Source organism: Danio aesculapii, chromosome 16, assembly GCF_903798145.1.
Source record: "Danio aesculapii chromosome 16, fDanAes4.1, whole genome shotgun sequence".
Lineage (NCBI taxonomy): Eukaryota > Metazoa > Chordata > Actinopteri > Cypriniformes > Danionidae > Danio > Danio aesculapii.
Window position 1 is genome coordinate 48,858,810 of NC_079450.1, and position 15,034 is coordinate 48,873,843.

Here is a 15,034-nt window from a genome sequence, read left to right on the forward strand (position 1 = left end):
TCGGCGCAAGATGTGTTTGGTGCAATTTGTTGCTATTTTCAGAGCAGCGCAACCATAATTTTCATGTTGTTTGAATAACAAATGTATTTGCGCCACTTTGTGGACTAATGGGTGTGCTGGTCTAAAAAGGTGGTGTGTTAAGGCGCATTGTTGGCAAGTTGCTATTTTAAGGAACTGAAATAGACCGTGCCATTGACCAACTAAAAGCTGGACTTAAGGCTCGTTTCCACTGACTGGTACGGTACGGTTCGGTTTGGTACGGGTCACCTATATCAAGCTTGCGTTTCCACTAACAAGGGTACCCTTTTGGTGGGCGTGGTGTACGACAGAAAGTTTCAGTCGACGTCATTCTCGCTGGAGGAAATGTCTACAATTAAGCTGTATGGGTCACTTACATATCATTTGAAAAGCACTTCTCATAAAACAGATGCTTCATACACATAAATACTTGTGTAGAAATGTTTATTACTAACTTTTCAATGAACATGAGTTGATTATAACTGCAGATCAATGACAGTGCGAAACAGCCTACTGTTAGTAATTATATTAAATAACTAAATAAATGAACATATATAAACACAAACAGCCCCTTACAGTCTCCGATATGTTATCAATTACAGAAGAACTACACACAACAGACATTTCGTCCGTATTTAGGTTCAAAAACAGCACAATATATAGCCTACAGTCAGTGAAAACCTCTCATCTGTGTCTATAATCTTCAGCAGCACATGTAGCCTCTGTTAGACAGTAATTCCATCATTCTGAGTTCATATTAGTCCAAAAGGTGAAAATAACAATAATAATTAAATAAGGCAGTGTGTTCACGTCTGCTCAAAAATAATGTGCTCCTTTTTTTCCGGCTCCTCTCTTGTTTTTTCCGCGCTTCACTCTCGCGTTTGTCAGTGTCTGACAGGATCGGGTTTCAAAAGCACGTCAATAATCAAGCGCAGGTTATTATCATCAGCTCAAGAGGTTTGTTATTTCAGATATAATGTTAGATGCGCGCGAGCGCTAGCAAGAAAGCGAAACCGCTCGCGCCTCAGACTGCCTCGTAAAAAAACTTCGCGGCACAGGGTAAATCTGCTCTACTCCATGGCTTTGTGGCTGTTTATCAAGATTCGTTTGAGCCCGGGTCGACCATGGCTCGTTATTATATGTATAAATAATTCCGCTGTAATCTCTCGCTGTGCGTGTATTTTAAACATGGCGGGTTTTTTGTTTTCATTCTGGCTTGTTGCGTAAGCGAATGGCATATCTCTGTAAACCAATAGCGTTCAGCTGCGCGTCTAGCTCCGCCTTTTGGTACCCTTTCGAAAGGGTGCTGAAAAAGTGGTACGGTACGGTTCGGTTTGGTACGCTTTTTGACAGTGGAAACGGCTATAAAAGCGTACCAAACCAAACCGAACCGTACCGTACCACTCAGTGGAAACGGGCCATAAGGTCCAGCACAGAGAGCGTTAGTTATGCGTAGGGCCAGACGGAATCGTTTTTTTGCTATTTCTGCAGAGAATTTTGATAAAAATCTGCAGATTTCTGCGGAATGATTTTGGGAGTATCATAACTAAAACCTTAATATATGAAAAAAAAGTAATACCTTTTAAACTTTTATTTAATGTTTAAAATGCAAATCCAATTATATTCACTTCATTTGGTAAACAAAGCAAGTCTCTCATACAATATCTCTACTAAAAGACTGTATTGTACATAAATCAGATGAACATTTACATATTAGTCAATAATATTACTGTAATTAATTTAAAAACTGAATAAATATAGATTTACACACATTTACTCAAGTAAATAAACAGAATTAATGATGGACTAAAAATCTGGGGAATTCTGCGTGCGCAGATTCCGTGTGGGCCTAGCAGGTCCAAACGCTTACACATTGCTTAATACACACAGGATGTACAGCAATACACAAATGTCTTTACATATGAAAAAATTAAAGGATTAAAATGTTACAAAAAATCATTATTTTCTACATAAATATAAAAAACACTGCTTTCATGTTGGGGGGCTTTTTCAGTTTATTCATTACAATTTGCATTTTGTATTATGTTATCATTATTATTATTAGCTGTATTGTTTGTTTTAAGCATATTTATATTTGTTTTAATAAAAACAAGTTTAGATTTGTCCATCTGTCGGGAATGTATGCATCACCATATGGGGCATCAGAATAAGATCTGTGTTTGGATATAACTCAATTTTTTAACCACACTTCATTATTATTACTCATTTATTTATTTGATGTAAATTAGAACTAAATTTAGAAATAGTTTTGAAACAAATCTTTGCGCTTAACAAACTATATTAAATATGTAGACTAATGGATGTCTTCAGTGGAGTGAGTTTTCACTGTTTCCTTATCCATGAAAGTAAAGGAGTAGAGTAAAAGTAAAGTAAAGAGAAGTAAAGAAGCCGAATCAAGAAGGCTTGTTTTTAATCCTCGTGCTGCAGATGGTCTTTTTAAATGTTTTCTCGCTAGTGAAGCGTTCAGTTTTTCCACTTACAAAGTCCGCCATGTAAATAGCAAATGCGTCATGACGCGACGCAACTGAATCTTAAAGGGAATGGGAGATGAGACTCGGATTGGTTTCAAGAGTTCACCTAGCTGATGATTGATTATAAAGCTTGTTTGGCATGTTGTCCCAGGAGAGCTCATAATCACCTGAGGGCTCCCTCCCGTTTGCAGGGCGAGAGGGGAGTTTGAGCTCAGGTAGATCTCGAGAACTCCCCTGCTGTAGTAGCTAATAAACAAATAGTGATTGTAACTACTTACTAGGAGCATGTCTAATATGCCGATTGGATTAGTCAATTAACTTATGTTGCATGTTTTTGAATGGTGGGAGGAAACCGGGGAACCCTGGGGAAACCCACGTGAGCACGGGGAGAACATGTAAACTGCACAGAATCATTGGCTGGCTTAGTAAGGACTAGAACCAATGACGTTCTTGCTGTGAGGCAACAGTCCTAACCACTGGGCCACTGTGCCACCCATAGGAAAGGAGGAGGAGTAGGGGTGGAAGGGAGGATTCTTCAAAACGAAGATGGCTGTTATATGGAACTTAGGGTATTTATAGTGGCATAGGAATCGTTGGATTGGTGAATCTTAAATTGGATAATGCAGGACCGGCCGCAAGCAATCATAAGCACATGATCCTCAAGCTACGGTCACACTAGGCTTTGTCTGTGCGAAATTCTGTCGTGCGGCGCTGTGAAAAGGGGCGGGAATAAACAAGATGATTAGACTTTAAAAAAAGCAAGCGATTGCTCCATGTTTTAAATTTCTGTCCAGAGAGGTCCTGTTTTGATCCTCAATTGGTCTCACGCAGTCAAGTGATGCGATTTCGCAGGTCAGAGTTCACCAAGCTTGAACTTTGCACTGCAACGAACTGCGAAACTTAACGCATGACCCTGCGTTTCCGGTCTGACGCATTCGCGTGCGTATGAATGGAAGTCTATCGGAGGAAAAGCCCAGTGTGACCGCAGCGTTATAAATAAACTTCACTTAATGAATGTTATGCTCAAAACACACCCATAACTCATTAAGAGAATAAGCACAACCCTGTTAGACCATGCGCTGGGGCGCAAACCCTATTTTTCCATTCTGAAAATAACAAAAGTGGATTTGGACTCAGACTTAATGCTTTTGCGCCATGAGCTTTAGACTTTTTCGCCTAGATCGTTAAAATAGAGCCCACTGATAATTGAGTTTGGGGGCGGGCAAACTAATGTCAAGCAAACTAATGGTAAGAGGGGTGTGGTTAGGAATATTAATATACAGCTGCAATGGAAGCCCTTAGGCTAGCCTCAACTGAAGGATCTCCACTCCAAACTCCATAAGGGTGCGAAGAAAGTGATGGTGAGCAAACTGTCATGTGTGCTGGTTCCTTGAAACATGGAGCTGCCGTCACTTGTATCTTGTTGAGCTGAGCAATCTGGGTCCTGTGGGACAGGACACCGTGTCTGAGAACATGAGAAGCTTGGCAGAACAGCTCAAACCTCTCGTTCACCTGGGGAAGATCGATCCAAAAAGACTCATGTAGAGTACATGACCTATTGACTTTTTGCTTCAGTGCTGCTGTAAAAAGTGATCAGTTGACTTTACATTAAAAGAAAAGAGAGTAAACATGTTGTCTTATAATTATTAAGTAAACAAACAATGTGCATAATTATAAGAGTTAAGTCAATAGGTTTACTGACTTTTTAAAGTAACCAATTGCTTTTTACGTTGTATTAGGACTGAGATACATTTATTTGGATTATTTTTGATGTTTTATTTTGTAATTAATAAAATGCTAAATAAAACCTTTAAATAAAAAAAAAAGATTACAAAAAAGTTACAAGTTTTGAGCGGTATATTGTCTCTCGCCAATACACTGTAAAAATGTTGAGTTCCACACAATTAAGTTAACATAAAGGAATTAAGTTAACAATTCAATTCACCTTTATTTGTATAGCGCTTATACAATGTAGATTGTGTCAAAGCAGCTTCACATAAAAGGTCACAGTAAATAGGAACAGTGTAGTTCAGTTTTCAGTGTTTAAGTTCAGTTCAGTTGAGCTCAGTTCAGTGGTTTAATAATCACTACTGAGAGTCCAAATATTGAAGGGCAAATCCAACGATGCGCAGAGAGAAACCTTGAGAGAAACCAGGCTCAGTTGGGCACGATCATTTTAATTTCTCCGCTGGCCAAACGTCTTGTGCAGAGCTGCAGTCTCAGTGGCGGAGGCTGGAAGCTGGCCTTAGCGAAGACTCGTCTGTCTCTGGAGCATCACAGAAATCAGTCTCATGTTCTCCACTCTTCCATGACCATCACAGTAGCTGCTCAGGATTCGGCCTGGTCCAGGATATGGAAACCTTGGGATCATCTCGTCGTAGGTCTTGGATCGAATCAGTGACTCTGCATAGTCTGAGGGCCTCGGGAAGAGTATCCCCAGGTGGAAATGGAGAATAAAGAAAATAATTAGTGTAGCTGATGTTCACAGTGTATATCAACAAGATGCAAAACCTGTGTGGAAGCCCCCTAAGTGGTGCACTAAGTGTATGCTTTACTGAACAGATAGGTCTTTAATCTAGTTTTGAATTGGGAAGGTGTGTCTGAGCCTCGGACGTTATCAGGAAGGCTATTCCAGAGTTTAGGAGCTATAAATGAGAAGGCTCGACCTCCTTTACTCGACTTTGCTATTCTAGGTACTACCAGAAGCCCTAAGTTTTGAGACCTTAAAGAGCGAGTTGGATTGTAGCGAGACAGAAGATTGGTTAGATAAACAGGAGCTAGATTATTTAAAGCTTTATACAAATTAACAAATTTAAGTGGATTGAATATAAATCAATGAAGTTGTGCCCAAAAAAAATTGTTTTTTTTTTCAGCTTTTTTTCAATTGTTTCAGCTAGTTTTAAATAAGTAGCTTGAACAAACAGTAAAGTCATTTATTTGACTCTAGATAAAAATCTATGTGTAACAGAAGTGGCTGAGACTTTTATTTCAGTATGTTGATGCACTTCTAACTGAAACGGAATATTAAGCAGGGGGCGGGGCTTTCTTTTTGCACATCATTCTCTCTTAACAAACCAACAGTAAGAGGGGCGTGGTAAAGAATATTAAGGTACAGTTGCTATGGAAGCTGTCAGGTTGACGGCAACAAAAGAACCGCCACTTCAAAAGCGAGTACATGACCTACTGACTCATACGTCAGAGGATAAGAGATGTTAGGACTGAGATGCATTAATTTTGAATATTTTTGATGATTTATTTATTTATTTATTTTGTAGTTGATAAAATGGTAAATAAAACATTTAAATACAATATGTATTTTAAAAAGTTACAAGTTTTGAGCAGAATTTGTCATGTCCGGTTGAAAGACCGTCTTTAAATGAACGATCGACATCATATAATTAGCCTACATGTTAATTATTTGCTGTATTTTGCATATTATCTTAAGAACTAGCTTTCTTATTTTGATTGTAATTTAACAATGCACCTTTTGGAAAGCCACTTTGGAATGATAATTGTGAAAAGCACTAAAGATAAACGTGAATTTAATTGGAATGAGCCACCGTGCACCCTTTTTGTAAATGTTACTTGTAAAAACTACTAAACTGCAAATAAACTACTATTTATTAATCATGTTCACCATTAAAATGTTTATGTACATGTAATGAAACATTTTCATGTTTCAAATATAGTTTCTTTTTATAATTTGTTCTAAATACTTCAATTTTTCTACACCACAATTATATGATTATTCTTACTGATGATTCTATAATCGCAGGATGTTGTTTATGCGCTTGATGTTGAAATAAATTATTATTTGATAGTGTCTTAAACTAAATTTGTCACTTTGACGCAGTTTTAAAGCCTCCACAGTATTTGTGATTGTGATACATTTTGAAACCAAATTAAATATATCTTCATTGTTACATGAATAAACCACTGGTAATGGATAAGGAGATTCCCCCAAAAATGTTGAAAGCACTTTGAATGTCCAGAAAAGCACTATAAAAATGTAAGGAATTATTATAATTAATATTAAAACGTTGCTGAATTATTGTTTGCAATAGATTTGTTTTTGGTCATTTAAGTCACAAAATTTATAGATTATATTTCTGACCCATTTTTGGGTTACATTCAAACCTGCAGTGTAGTTATTTTTACTAAAAAAAATGGGTTAAAAATTACATCCCAGCATGATGGGTTTAAACATACAACCCACCCGGTTGGGTTAAGCCAACCCAGCGCTGGATACGTTTCTTTTTAGCCAAGCCAAGGTCATTACTGATACGTACCCCTATATACATTTCTGGAGATCGCAAAATAGGTTCCAGGAGGGTTTTTTTTAGCAGTTTTTGTTTTCGCAAATCCACTGGAGGCCGCTGTGTATGCTTTTTCAGATCTCAAATTTCTCTCATGGGTGCCATTTGCGTGAATCCACCAAAGCCTGCTGTCGACTGACTGACTGACCGACTGACTGACCGATCGATTCCTAAACCCGATCCTCAGTGTTTCCTAAGCAATCCAGAAAAATAAAAGCCCTCGCCTGATTTTTACTACGTTTTCAGATCTCACCAGATTTTACCACAGTCTCACCCTGTTCATACCTGTTGTTTATTTATTTTTTTTCCTTTTGTTTTACCTGCTTTCTAAACTCAGTTCTTTGCCAGACTTGAACCCCGTCATCACGGTCTACCCCTCTCTGGTTCTCAAGTCTGCCAACATGGTGAACTACTGAGAAAACTGGTAACAGCGGAAAAGCCGTCCACACGGAAGTAAGTGGTCAGCTGGTACTGTGAAAAGAAGCAGAAGCCATTTTGCAACATCATACCGCCCCATAGGTTTCGGTTTAAAGACGAAATGCAGACATATGTAGCTCTGCTCTCCAGAAATGTATACAGGGGTACATTTTCACAATGAGCTTGTGCTGTTTTTAACCCAGCACTGTGTTGCCAAATCAACTGAAATGGTGTTGTTTTCAACACAGCGTATTTTAGAGTGCATGGTTCTTGTTTATATAAATTGTATTTTGTAAATGCAGAAAACTGAAAAACGAAAATTAAAATCAGAAAAAAATCAGAATAGGAGATATACACTCACCGGCCACTTTATTAGGTACACCTTACTGCATCCCATTCACATCAAGGTTGGACATATTGTGCATTCAGAGATGCTCTTCTGCATACCTCGGTTGTAACGAGTGGTTATTTGAGTTACTGTTGCTTTTCTATAAGCTGGAACCAGTCTGGCCATTCTCCTCTGACCTGTAGCATCATTTTGAACTGCAGCAGATCGCCTTGACCATGTGTACATGCCTATATGCATTGAGTTGCTGAATAGAAATTTGAATTAACAAGCAGTTGGAAAGGTGATAAAAACCTTATAAAGTGGCCAGTGAGTGTATGCTCCTGCTTACAAGTGTCATACTGAACTAATTTCAATGCGTTTAAAGCATAAATCATCTAAAACTGACATAACTTCATTTTAAAAACATTCCCTCCACAGTCACCAGATCTCAGTAGACTAAAGCATCTTTGGAATAGTGATTTGAATGAACAAATTTGGGGCAGAAACCTCTGAAGAATGTTTCAAATCAGTGTTCTTCATCATTGTTAGCATTTCGAATGAATTTTAATGTTCTTTACTCACCATTAAGTCAGGCCCGTTTTAAAAAAATTACAATTTCTGAAGCTCTGGTTTTCTGAAGAATAATACAAACGTGTTATGAAATGAACTTGAATGAAGCGCATGTGATGGCCGCTTGTTTATGCAGAAGTGATGGGCTACAGTGAGCGTTTCTGCCCTGTAATTAACCTAGATTTGCTCTGCCTGCCCTCGGGAATGCCTGGAATGAAGCGTGTTAAGACCGTGACCTCCGTGTTTCTGCTTTTCCTTGACACAAGGATGCGCAACACATGATGCATTGTAGAAAGCTATAAGGAGAACACCCAGTTGACACCCTAGTGCTTTAAACTGCTCTTGTGTTGAGCTTGATAATGTCCTGAGTGTGAGATCACAGTTATTTGCGCACATTTCTGGGTTTCTGTGGGTGTATTGTGTAATGCGAATGTGGCCGTGTTGGGTGGAGACAAAGACAAACTTGTATGTGGATGTTCTGAGGATTTGGACTGCGGTGGATTATGTCACACTCGGAATGTCTAAGTGTGTTTCTACCCTTTAATCCCTTAATTCTATCCTTTTTTGTATTTGTTCTGTAATGTAATCAAGGCTGTCCTCTGTTCCTTATAGCAAACTCAACTGTCATGACAGTGCAAAGAAAACTGGTTTACATTTTATCTGTTTATCCACAATTGGTGATCTTTGATGGCAATTATGTTGTCCTTAAAGAAACACTCCACTATTTATTTCTGAAAATGAGTTAAATAGTTGAGTTTTACTGTTTTTGAATCCATTCTGATGGCAGAATTTTTAGCTTAGCTTAGCATAAGTCATTGAATCGGATTAGACCATTAGCATCTTGTTCAAAAATGGCCAGAGTTTCGATAATTTTTTCTACCCTGTAAAAAATGCTGGTTTTCACATTGCTCAACAGGCTCATTCTGAAAACCTACCGCTATATACATTTCTGGAGAGCACCAATTACAACCCAGGAGCTACTTTTTTTTGCAGTTTTTGTTTTCGCGAATCCAGCAGAGGCTGCTGTGTATGCTTTTTGAGATCTCAAATTTCGCTTGCAAGTGCCATTCGTGCCTGCTGTTCTCATGTAAATCCACCAGAGGCCGCTGTTGACTGACTGACTGAAAGACTGACCAATCAACTGACCCACCCACCTCCTTCCCTAAACCCAACCAATAGTGTTTTCAAAAGCACCGATTGACCCACCCACCCACTTCCTTAAACCCAACGCAAAACAATCCACAAAAGAAAAGCCCTTGCCTGATTTTTACCACGTTTTCAGATTTTACCTCATTCTCACCCTGCTATTTACTTGTTTATTTTATTTTTTGGCTTCTGTTTTTGTTTTACCTGCTTTCTGGAACCATTCTTCGCCAGAATCGAACCCTGTCGTTGTGGTCAACTCCTCTCTGCGTCTCAAGTCGAGCTGGCGAGCTACTGGACAAACTGGTTAGAGTGGGGAAAGCCGTCCATATGGAGGTAAGCGGTTAGTTGCGGTTAGTAAGCACGAAAAAGAACGGCGTCATACAACCCCGTAGCATTCATTTTAAAGATGAAATGCAGCCATACGTTCCTCTGGCTACATAATTTGCAATCTTCAGAAATCTATAAACGTAAAGGTCTACGTTTTCAGAATTGACATTGTTTCATCAAAAAAAAATCGTTTGAACAAGTAGCAAAAATAATACTTTTTTTTTAGTTTATTTAAAGCTTAAAACACAGTGTAACTACAGAAGTGTCAAGATTTAAATAGGAAAATTATCAAAACTCGGGTCATTTTTGAGTGAGATGCTAATGGTCTAATCTGATTCAATTATCTATGTTAAGCTAAGCTAAAAGTGTTCCCGCCAGACCATGAAATTGGCTAAATGGGTTCACTACTTTAAAAAATGACTTTGCTGCATATTCAAACTAGTGATGGGTCGTTCTTGAACGATTTGTTCATTTTGAAAGAATCTTTTATGTGACTCGAGAATGATGAGTCCTCTCAGGGATTCGTTCATTCGTGCACATGTACTTTTGTGTAGGTGGAGTAGAAGATTAGTTCATTTTTCGAGTCCTCTATCGTGTTTGAGTCGTTCGTTCGTCACGTGAAATACAGAAGCCAATCATATACAGTTAGAGCCGGAAAAAGATTTAATCAGTTCATCTCCTAAGTCCTCGGTTTGAGTCATCTCTTTACATGCTGTCAAGACTATAAGGGTGAATTATGCATAGGTGTTTCCAGCTCAGACTTTATGCATTGGTTAAGCTTATATGGGACTGTCAGTGTCAGGTGAACGAACCACTCAAATTTGAAGACCTGTCAGAAGAGGTGAGCTGACAATCATAAAGACCAGGCAAACAATGAAGTCTTATTTGATCTTTCTTAATATAGTAGCTTTGCATTGTATAGTAGCATTGTGGTTATGACTTGTTTGTAGTGTGATCAACGTTTGGGCTAGTTGATGTGTTTGAAATCATCTCATAACATTTTAATGTTACTCCGGCAAATTGAACAAAATGAACAAAATGACTCAAAAAAAGATGTCAATGAACGAGACTTAAGGGTCAGTAAAATGATTTGAACTTCCCATCACTACCTTAACATGAGTTGAAACATCACACTTCTTAAGGTTATTTGGGGACATCCTAATAATTTAACTTAATCGATTTGTGTTGGGACAACATGAAGGATTTGTGTGGAACCCTGGATTTTTTTTACGGTGATTAATAGTAAGAGTCAATTGTTTAACTCTAGGGCAGTTGTAAAATCAGCCCATTTGTTGATTTTTTAAATGGAGTGTTCCTTTAATGGCTGAAAATGTAAATCCTTAACATGTCAATTACATGAAGCGCATAGTATTTTTATTTTATATATATATATATATATATATATATATATATATATATATATATATATATATATATATATATATATATGTGTGTGTGGCCGACACGGTGGCTCAGTGGTTAGAACTGTCACCTCACAGCAAGATGGTTGATGGTTAGAGTCCCGGCTGGGTCAGTTGGCATTTCTGTGTCGAGTTTGCATGGTCTCCCCATGTTGGTGTGGGTTCCTCCAGGTGCTCCGGTTTCCCCCACAGTCCAAAGACATGCGCTATTGGGGATTTGAACAAGCTAAATTGGTCGTAGTGTGTGTGTGTGGGAATGAGTGATGAAATTGTGTGTATGGGTGTTTCCCAATACTGAGTTGCAGCTGGAAGGGCATCCGCTTTTCAAAACATATGCTGGATAAGTTGGCGGATCATTCTGCTATGGCCACTAAGCCAAAAAGAAAATTTATGAATGAATGAGTTGGCAGTTCCTCCCGCTGTGGTGACCCCTGATAAATAAAGGGACTAAGCTGAAAGAAAATGAATGAATGAAAGAATGAGCTAAACGGCTGAATTTTATTATTTTTTAATTCATTCAGCCAATCTCCGGTTCTGGCAGGAGCACTATAAGCTTATCTTAGCTTAGCTTAGCTTATCTTAGCTTAGCTTAGCATAGATAATTGAATCAGATTAGACCATTAGTATCTCACTCAAAAATGACCAGTTTCAATAACTTTTTCTATTTAAAACCTAGAACATAATGTATCTAGAGAAGAGTCAAGCTTTAAATAGGAAAATTATTAAAACTGTTTTTTGAATGAGATTCTAATGGTCTAATCTGAATCAATTATCTATGCTAAGCTATGCTAAAAGTGTTCCCGCCAGACTTGGAGATTGGCTGAGTGAATTCAACACTCAAAAAAAAGGACTTTTGCTGCTTGTTCAAACAACTTATTTAAAAATTAGTTAAAATAACACAATTTTAAAGGGCACCTATGGTGAAAAATCTACTTTTCAAGCTGTTTGGACACAAATGTGTGTAAGTATAGAGTATAAACTGTGATATAGGGGTGATATAAACACACGCAGTCCTTTTTTTTCAAATTTAACAACATAAAAACGGTGGACCAATTGGAGCTGTTTTCAGATCGACCACAACTTGACGTAGGAGTGCGGTCCCCCCGCCCTCCAATATTGATTGACAGCTGCGCGCATTAACATGTCCGGTAGTCACGTGTATAATCATATAATCAAGACAGGACGAGCGCAAAGCAGCCGGGAATAAAAGGTGTGTTCAGTTCGCTAAGATCATTAATTATCATCAAACGTGATCAAGAGTAAGTTTTACAAGTTTAACATGTTTTAAAACAGAGCACGTGTGTAATGAATTATAGCGATTCACTTCAGATTCACTTCATCAGCACAGCCGTGTGTCAGAACAATTATAAAGGAAGACGATTCAATCCCGGTTTGTGGACGTGAAATCAGGTTTATTTTGTACATTAATATAAGAGATATCCATACAGCAGTGGAGATTACCAGTATCATGTCACATATGCGTGCAAAACGAGTGCAAAGCTTAACGCGCTGTCTCTCTCTCTCTCTGTCTCTCTGTGTGTGTGTGTGTGTCTGCGTGTCTGAGCTAAGGGTGTGTGTGTGTATGTGTCTGCGTGTCTGAGCTATGTGTGTGTGTATGTCTGCGCTACGTTTGTGTGTGTGTGTGTGTGTGTGTGTATGTGTGTGCACTATATGTTTGTGTTCTTGCTGTGTGTGTGAACTTTGTAATGACACTGTGTGTGACTCATTGTTGAAAATCCACAAAAAATGCATCAAATACTGATTGTTAAAGTTCTTACTGTAGTATTTCTCACACACGTTATGTGAGATCTGCTTCCTGAGGCAGCCGTGGGCGGAAATTGCTGACAGGCACGTAGGAACGGTGGGCAGGGAGGAATAGCCTTAAAGGCCTAGTACAAAAAAACAGCAAAACCTTTTTTCCAGCTATAATATAGACACTTCAAACAGCTATAATCAATAATCTGATGGGTGTTTTGGGCTGAAACTTTACAGACACATTCTGGGGACACAAAAGACTTATATTAAATATGAAAAAAGGGGTAACCTATGTACCCTTTAAAGTTTATTTTTTGGGGGGCACAACCTAATTTTTTATGTTCAATCCACTTAAATATGTAAGAAATATTAACTTAATCGATTTGTGTTGGGAAAAGATGAAGGAATTGTGTGGAACCCAGCATTTTGTTTTACAGTGAATAACGGTAAATCCTTAATATATCAATTACATCAAACACATAGTCTTTTCATTTTTATATTATATAATATATATGCTCAACAACCCTACCTTCAGACTCTTTTAAATAATCACAATTTAGTCTTGAAATATTGAAGCATTTTTATGGTGTCCAAATTAAAACGCAATTTTAAGGAATGAGTCAAAGGCGATTGTTCATTTAGCAGATTTATTTTACAGGAAGTGGCTTTTTAATACTAGTTACATTTCAATGAAATATATCTTGATAAAGGACACAGTGGTGCCAGGATATAACCACTATACCACTAACATAATGAAGCCCCCAATGAAATGGCGAGCAATATATTAAACATTGTTGTGAAACGGCTGTGGAAACTGTAGTCTGTCATTTAGGCTTGGTTTGTAATTAGTCAGGCTGGATTTGCGTGTCTGAGGCTTAGTCAACACAACCCTGATCTTATTCACCCCGAGCACAAAGAAAGCTCTGAGTGCATCAGAGGACGACTGAGAGATGACTGACCATGTATGAAAAAGAAGTATCTGTGCGCTGTAAATAAAAAATAGATATATTTTATGTAATTTTACAGTTTTTTGTACAGGTTTATTGTTAAATTAAGGTAAATGGTTAAATTACAGAAAAGACTAAATTCACATATCCAGTGTAAAATCACATTAATAACCTGTCAATGAGTGGAACATTCAAAATCATTTATTGTTGAAGATTTGTCACCAATTTATCAGTACAAACAGACACATACAGTTGAAGTCATAATTATTAGCCCCCCTTTGAATTTTTCTTTCTTTTTTAAATATTTCCCCAATGATGTTTAACAGAGCAAGGAAATTTTCACAGTATGTCTGATAATATTTTTTCTTCTGGAGAAAGTCTTATTTGTTTTATTTCGGCTAAAATAAAAGCAGTTTTTAATTTTTTAAACACCATTTTAAGGACAAAATTATTATCCCCTTTAAGCTATTTTTTTTTTGATAGTCTACAGAATAAACCACTGTTATGCAATGACTTGCCTAATTACCCTAACCTGCCTAACTTAATTAACCTAGTTAAGCCTTCAAATGTCACTTTAAGCTGTATAAAAGTGTCTTGAAATATATCTAGTAAAATAATATGTTCTGTCATCATGGCAAAGATAAAATAATCAGTTATTAGAAATGAGTTATTAAAGCTATTATGATTAGAAATGTGTTGAAAAAAATCTTCCCTCTGTTCAACAGAAATTGGGGAAAACAATAAACATGGGAGGATAATAATTCAGGGGGGCTAATAATTCTGACTTCAACTGTACATGTGTTTTTAAAAGTTTTTAAAGACTTTCTGCCATCAGGGAATATTAAAAATAATTATAACAATCAATTATGCAACCAATCAATAAATAGAGTTGATCAAACGGTTTTGCTGAATATTTTAGAAATGTTTAATAAACTGTTGTCTAATATAAATCTAGAATGAAGCCCTAATCCCATTACAGAAGGTGCTGACATGTTTAATTATGATGAATATTCATTTAATACAGATATACAGAAAACTGGATTTGCACCATTTAAAGGCATTCTGACGATCAGCTCTTTTTGTTCATAAGATTTTTTATTTGCTTATTTATAAATCTATAATTTGCAAAAGACAACTAGACAATGCTTGATACAAAATAGCTGATACCAAAAAATCTGTCAGTTTAGAACAAGAATCATTACATATTAACAGTCTGTCAGTGCAGTCCCATAGAGTCAATAGTAAATTAAAATATTTAATCCTAATTTTTATATCTAGTTTAATATTTATAGTGTAA